This window comes from Rattus norvegicus, chromosome 2, assembly GCF_021556685.1.
Source record: "Rattus norvegicus strain SHRSP/BbbUtx chromosome 2, alternate assembly SHRSP_T2T, whole genome shotgun sequence".
Lineage (NCBI taxonomy): Eukaryota > Metazoa > Chordata > Mammalia > Rodentia > Muridae > Rattus > Rattus norvegicus.
In genome coordinates, this window is record NC_141535.1 from 225,832,622 (window position 1) to 225,840,613 (window position 7,992).

The 7,992-nt window shown below is 40.5% G+C and overlaps 1 pseudogene; it reads right to left on the bottom strand.

Moving 5' to 3' along the window:
* Positions 1-7,252: 7,252 nt before the first annotated feature.
* Positions 7,253-7,612, bottom strand: LOC148006764 (small ribosomal subunit protein eS26 pseudogene; annotated as a pseudogene).
* Positions 7,613-7,992: the final 380 nt, after the last annotated feature.

The following is a 7,992-nucleotide window of genomic DNA, read 5'->3' on the forward strand; positions in this document are numbered from 1 at the left end:
AGGGAGGCAAATTTTAGAACAGAGGCAGAAGAAACACCCATTCAGAGCCAGCCCCACATGTGGCCCATATATATACAGCCACCCAATTAGGTAAGATGGATGAAGCAAAGAAGTACAGGCTGACAGGAACTGAATGTAGATCTCTCCTGAGAGACACAACCAGAATACAGCAAATACAGAGGCGAATGCCAGCAGCAAACCACTGAACTGAGAACGGGACCCCCGTTGAAGGAATCAGAGAAAGGACTGGAAGAGCTTGAAGGTGCTCGAGACCCCATATGAACAACAATGCCAAGCAACCAGAGCTTCCAGGGACTAAGCCAATACCTAAAGACTATACATGGACTGACCCTGGACTCTGACCCCATAGGTAGCAATGAATATCCTAGTAAGAGCACCAGTGGAAGGGGAAGCCCTGGGTCCTGCCAAGACTGAACCCCCAGTGAACAGGATTGTTGGGAGGAGGGCGGTAATGGGGGGGGGATGGGGAGGGGAACACCCATATAGAATGGGAGCTGGAGGAGTTAGGGGAATGTTGGCCTGGAAACTAGGAAAGGGAATAACAATCGAAATGTAAATAAGAAATACCCACGTTAATAAAGATGGAAGAAAACAAGAAGAAGAAAAAATAATTGTAACCGCCACGACTCACACAGCCAATAGTTTTCCTACATTCACAGAGCCGGTTCTCAGCAGAGTACAGGCCTCAGGCCAGGTTCTTCTTGACTCTATAAAATGCAGGATGAAATGTAAGCCTTGCAGTATCTGATTTATGTGTGTTTGGGATACTCTGCTTATTCCAAGGTAGATGCTGTGGGGAATCATATCAAATGTGACATGAAGTCGGCCTCTCAGAAACAATGTGTCTGTGTATGTTGGACTCTGGATGTGCGTACACATGCAGATGTGTATACATGCAATGTGTCTGTGTATGTTGGACTCTGGATGTGTGTACACATGCAGATGTGCCCGCCCCTGTGGACATTACCCCAGCCCAGGGCATCTGCTCCTGTCACTCTCCACTTTACTTCTCGAGTCAGGGTCTCCTGCTTAACCTGGAGCTCACCGCTTTGTTTAGAGTGGCTGGCCAGGTTGCCCCTGAGAGCCCCAGGTCTTTACCTTTCTGGAGTTGGAATCACAGTGGACTCCACTGTTTCCTGCACTGACTTTTACATGGGTGCGGGAGATCAAACGTAGTCCTTTATGCTTATATGGCAAGCGCTTCACCCACCAAGCCCTTTCTTCAGCTCGAGAATTTTGATTAGATTATTAGATGCTCTTCCCGTGAGCTATCATGTATCACTATATACCTCTAGAAATAGTAGCATACTTGCTATATGCTGTCTGAAACATTATATTACTTTGTACTGGCACTTCCTATATCATACCAAAAGATGAAAATGTCTATGAAGAGGCCAACACCACAACCAGTCATTAATCACATCATCTTGAATTATTCATATCAATATTAAAAACTTTATATGCTTATCTATATATCTCTCCTCTCATATCAAAATTTCTTCTACTACAAGTTATATATGTCTCACCTGTCACATTTTTTAATCTCCAATACTACCGGTAGAAAAATCTCAACTCCATAAAATTTTCTCTGATATGTCTGAGTAAAAATTACAGGAATAGATTAAGTACAAAATAAAAAATCCCAGTCTAATAAAATATAAAAATTCAATGGCCTTTGTTCATAGAAAATATTATCCAAATATTAATATCTAAAATTAAGAAATTTTTATTTAAGTAATGATTTATTGAATTATTTTTTTCTATGTGCATTATTTAATGAGTTAATCAAGGGGCACCAAAATGTATCAATGTCACAATAAAGAATGAAGACAGAAGTTTCCTCTTGGAACAGTTTGACCAAGAGTCTATATTTAGAGTCTCTGCTGCTTTCTCTATGTCTTCAGCTGTCTACAGTCTATGGTCACTGGTCCATCTAATCTGTCTGTCCCCATTGCTCACCTGCTGTGCCTGATATGTATGTCATGCCTGTCTGAGGTCTTGTGTCTCTCCCAAGCAACAGGCTTTGCTCTGTGTTTATTGCACAGCATAGAAAATGCAGTTATGGAAAAAAATGAAGAATACCTGTTTATAGAAACCTCTAACAGAGTTTTACAAAGTAAGAAGTTACTTTGCTGACCCCAAATGGCCCAGAATAGCACTCAAAATGCAAACAAATAAAACAAAACAAAAATAGATGTTATCAACCTATGTCCACACATCATTTTCTCCAACATTTATGAAATATTATTTATGAATAAGGTGGTTACTTTCAGTAAATGATTGCCATAACATTTGTACATTCTTCTGAGTCAGTGGGATAGAAGATCTATAGCTTAATATTAAAGCTTTGCATTAGTTAGGTTGTAAAATCAGATTGCATGGGCAATCCAAGACACGGTCAGTTGATTTACATTACTTTTTTCAAGGCACGTTAAGCTTTAACCATCTGAGTACACAGTAAGATAATAGATTGAGTGCATAATCTTAAATAACTTCGATGTACATTATTAGCTTGGTTCAAAATTTGGCAGAAGGCCAGTCTCTTTAAAAATGTAAAAAAAAAAAAAGTGTCAGCAGATGTTGCAAGAGTTATAGTTACGCCCATGACATTAGAATCATTGAACAGGTGGTCTTTAATCATCAATTCAAACTGATGAAGTAAACACCAGAAAAACAGCAGAACTAATACATAAACAAAATGTTGGCACTTGGGCAAAAATGTTGTTATAATTTTAAATAATAACTTAATAGGGGTTGGGGATTTAGCTCAGTGGTAGAGCGCTTGCTTAGGAAGCGCAAGGCCCTGGGTTCGGTCCCCAGCTCCGAAAAAAAAGAACAAAAAAAAATAATAACTTAATAAAGAATAGTATGAACACAAAATAAGACAAGAAAAATGGTCAAAAAACCATACCAATAATTTTATCACTTGTATGTGTCTGTGTTTTTGTATGAGAGTAGAGGTACACATGCCAATGTGCATGTGTGGTCATAGGATTATCTTGAGTGTTAGTCATTGCTCTTCGCCTTGTTACCACTGTACATGCCAAACTACCTGGCCCACAGTCTCCTGTGGATTCTTCTATCCCTGTCTCCCATGTCATCACAAGAGCATTGGGGTTCCAGACACCAACTCCCGTGCCAGCTTTGTTTAAGAGAGAATTGTTCGGTTCTTCACATTGGCATAGCAAGTGCTTTGAGCCACCTCCCAACCTTGATTTAAAATGTTAAGACTACTTTGCACAAATATAAACAATAAATTTTAAAACTTGTGAGATGAAATTTATTCTAGTGATTCTACTGTAATAGAGCACAACTGCCAGGAGAAATGAAGATTCTAGAAAGACTAATATTCACCCCAGTAGAATACAGTGGTAAGATAACCACTCCAGAAAGAACACAAAACTGAAATTTTGGGGTGCCTGAGGGATAGGTTTCAACTAAACTCTTTTAACCAGGCAATTCCATGTCACTTAAATTTTTTCAAGACATGTATAAAAGGGAGAATAGACTAATTCAATTTCGACATGCGGGAAAATTATCAAAACCTAAATTCAGAAAGTTTACGTGAGAAGAAACAAAATATAACAAATTAGTCTTACTTGTGATTACCAGTGTGAACACTGTAAATACATATGAACAAAGAGCATCTAGCAGGACATACAAAGAGAGAAAAACATGAAGGCCAGGGGAGTTTAATGATAGGGATGCAAAAGTTGTTCAACATTACAAAGTCATTAATACTCAATGGATGGGGAGGGAACTGTGCAATTATCTCTACAGGTATCCAAAAGGCACTTAGCAAAATGTAGCAGACTCTCTGGCTTCTAAAAAAGGAGAAAATGGTTTACAAAAACAAGCCTCCCTGGATGCTTCCTTAAATTGTTCTTATTCATAATGAGGGAACATAGAGTGAACTTTTGCACACCAGAAGTCAGGTCATTGGCTTGCTAATACCATTCCCACTCAACATCTCTCAGGAGTTCGATGACTAGACCTGCATCCCAAGAAGTCGTTACCAGCACTAATGAGGAGAAGCATCTGAAAGGAAGACAGAGAATCCTGTAAAGCAAACGAAGACCTGGAGGCTACTGGAATAACTCAGGTATGAAAAGGCAAAAGCCTAAACTAAAGTGGGGAGGGAATCAAACTGGAGAGATGTATACTTTCTGATTTTACAGCAGTTAATCCAGCTGGATTCACTACTATGTAAAATAAAGCCATGTGTCCAAAATTTCTGACTTGGGAAAACTGACACCGAGTAGGATCACCTATAAAGAATGCAAGCCAGATGTGGTACCACCCACCTGCAATCCTAGCACTGAAAAGTTTGAGGCAGGGGTATTACTGGCCCAATCCTAGCAGCGACAGACAAGAAAGACTCTGCCAAAAGATAAAGAACACAAAAGAATATTCATGTGTGAAAAATATGGTAAAAGAAATAGTGAAAATTATAAGAGGGTATTTATGATATAGTCAGACACATATAATCAGGAAATACTCTAACACAAGAAGTCTAGACTGCTTGATCACCTCCTCTCTTTAATCGCTATGACAATTTGTGAGCTTAGTGCCATCATCCTAAAAATACAAATGAGAAGTCAATCAGGAAATTACACAACAAAATTAAAAACAAGGTTTGTAAAAGATTTTCTCAGTACTCCGTCTTCCACAGTATTGGTGGGAAGAATAGCTAAACACTTTAACAGCAGTGGTGACTGATCCTAAACAGGTAAGAACAAGGGAAATAACCACTAATTCAAGAGCTGATATGTGCATTGCAGTTATCAGTAGCTGCATACAATGCTACTAACACAGCTTCAAAACTCATGAAATATTCGCCAAGCATGCATGCTTCCATAGCACTGGAGACCTTTTTTATTTATTATTCTTTTTTTAATTGCATTTTTATTTACAGTTTAAATGTTATCCCAATTCCCAGTTTCCCCTCAGGAAACTGCCTATCCCACCCCTCTTCTTCTACGAGGAAGCACCTACTCCCTCCTACCTCCCCTCCCTCACATTCCCCTATACTGGGACATCGAACCTTGACAGGACCAAGGGCCTCTTCTCCCATTGATGCCCAACAAGTCCATCCTCTGCTACATATGTGGATGGAGCCATGGGTCCCCGCCCCCATGTATACTCTTTGGTTGGTGGTTTAGTCCTGGGAGCTCTGGTGGGTTTGGTTGGTTGATATTGTTCTTCCTACGGGGTTGCAAACCCCTTCAGCTCCTTCAGTCCTTTCTCTAACTCCTCCATTGGGGACCCTGTGATCAGTCCAATGGTTGGCTTCGAGCATCCGCCTCTGTATTTGTCAGTCTCTGACAGAGCCTCTCAGAAGACAGCTATATCAGGCTCCTGACAGCATGCATTTCTTGGCATCCACAATATTGTCTGGGTTTGGTGACTGTATATGGGATGCATCCCCAGGTGGGGCAGTCTCTGGATGGCCTTTCAGTCTCTGCTCCACACTTTGTCTCCGTATTTCCTCCTGTGAGTACTTTTGTTCCCCCTTCTAAGAAAGTCTGAAGCATCCACACTTTGGTCTTCCTTCTGGTTGAGTTTCATGTGGCTAGTGAATTGTAACTTGGGTATTCCCAGCTTCTGGGCTAATATCCACTTATCAGTGAGTGCATACCATGTGTGTTCTTTTGTGATTGGGTTACCTCACTCAGGATGATATTTTCAAGTTAGCACTGGAGAAGTTTAATGACAAGTTCTTTCTTAAATAATTGCTATTCTTAGTGTGTGTGTGTGTGTGTGTGTGTGTGTGTGTAATGGGAGTGAGCATTCATGTATCCAGGTAAAGAAGTGACATGTATAGAGGACAACTTTTTAGAGCTGGTTCTGTCCCTCTACCTTGATAAGGGTCAACTAGCCCACACATGTTAAGTGCCTTTACCTGCAGAAGTATTTCTCTGACTGTCAACGACAAGCTCTTAAATCAGACGATGGATAGTTCTAGAGTCAAATGCCCCGATTTTAGTGTCTATTCTATGAAAATACACTACCTCCTTCTAGCAGTACGTAGAGCAAACAGCACTGACTTTTTAAATTCAATTCCATTTGGGACAGTGACTTAAAGGATTTCTGTTAGAGATCAAGATGATGATGATGGGAAGAGAGTTTTCAACGCTCAAAGAAAAAATAGCTCTGAAGTGAGCCAGGCAACTGAACAACACATGGTGGATATTGGCTCTCCGCTGCTGAATTAACATGAGAAATGACAGCCCATGGTGGATTTTAACTTGAGTAACCTTGAAACCCTCGTAGGGAATAGAGAAGGCTCGGGCCACAGGTGGTGTTCCTCCTGCCTCTATCAAAGTTCATGATTCCACAAATAAAATCTCAACAGCGGATGCACAGACCCGTGCAAGGATAGGGCTGTACCAACTCACAAATCCCATTGTGGCTTCTAGAGAGCACTGAGAAGGTAGAGAATAAAGGGAGAGAATGATGTCATTCCAGAGTCGCTTTCCGAGAACAGGTACCTTAAGAAGTGCGACAATTCAGAATGAAGGTAGAACAGCAGCGCCAGGATTTCCGCTATCTGAGCAGCTACTAAAAGCCAAATTCTTTTAAAGAAACTATCATGCTTTAACCAAATTTATCATCCGTGTCTGTTTCTCTGTTTCCTTGGGGGAGGATGGTGTCATATCGTCCCTTTCTTGATGATAGCTTCTTACATAAAATTAAAGATGTTTAACTACCTTCACTACCAGGGCTTCAAGGTTGCTCGAGTTAAATTAACAGTGTTAGCCTGGCCCTTTAAAGTACTTTGTAGTGTAAACATGATAAATTAAGGTGGTAAATGACAGAAACAAACAATAGCACAAGAAATACTGGCTCTTATAGTCAAGTGCTGTCAACTGCACGTTTTAAATGTGCTGAGAAAAGAGACAATATAATAGAGTGGTCTGCGATTTTTATATACAAACATCCCAGATGTTATATAAGGCCTTCAAACAGGTCTAGAGAAGCTTAATCACAGAATGGGCTGAAATTGTGGAAAACCCTAAAAATACGTAGGAGAGATTTGTATCCTGTTTGAGGAAAGTAAAAAACATGGACTATGGGTTTCACTGCCAGAGGTGAGTGGTGAATGCTATTGGATGATAAAGGAATTTAAAGCAATTTTTTTTAAGTATAACGTCCGTTTTATTTTTCCAAGGCATTTTTCCTTCCACCCTTATGAAACCACCTCTTTACATGGGCCGGTGGAGGTCATGGTGCTGCGCCAGCAGGTCTGAATCGTGGTGGGGGTGTTCAGTCCTTCTGGGCTTCACAAGATCGATTCCTGATGACCTTGCTATGAATGGCACAGCTCAAGCAGTAATGCCACTTGACATAGAGCTTGGGAAGCACATAAGCATCGAAGATGCTTGCTTCGGATATGTCCCTGACAGCAGCGGCTTCTAGAATATTCCGAATGATGAACTTCTTAATGACCTTATCCTTGGGCATGCACCGGGCACAGTTTGTGCAGCGAATTGGCTGCACACGGCCGCCGCCCTTTTCTGCCATGGCTGCTGTTTCTTCTTTTTTTGGTCATCTTGGAGTCAAGATTCGAAAGAGTAGAATGATTCTTTAAGCAGTTTTATTTTCATCTTCTCCAAGAAGTAGAATCCTGGTGAATATGTTGACGCTTACTTGCACTGCTCAAACCCCAGACAATTCTGCAAGGCAGCAAAGACGGCTTCTTTCAATAGGGGTGGTACCAGGTCATTCTGGTTCACTCGTACGTACTTCCACAAGTTATCTGTGAAAGAACAGCATTCTCATTAGGAAAAAGTCTCTAAAATATAACAAAAATTAATATTATCAAACATTTAGTCATTACTCAATCCAACTATTTTTGGCTTTTGTACTCTATAGAATTAATTTGTCTCCACATGGAGTCAAACTGGTCCGACACTTAGGCAGGCTTGGGGGTTCTCTTTTTTCTTTTTTTTTTTTTCTTTTTTTTTTCTT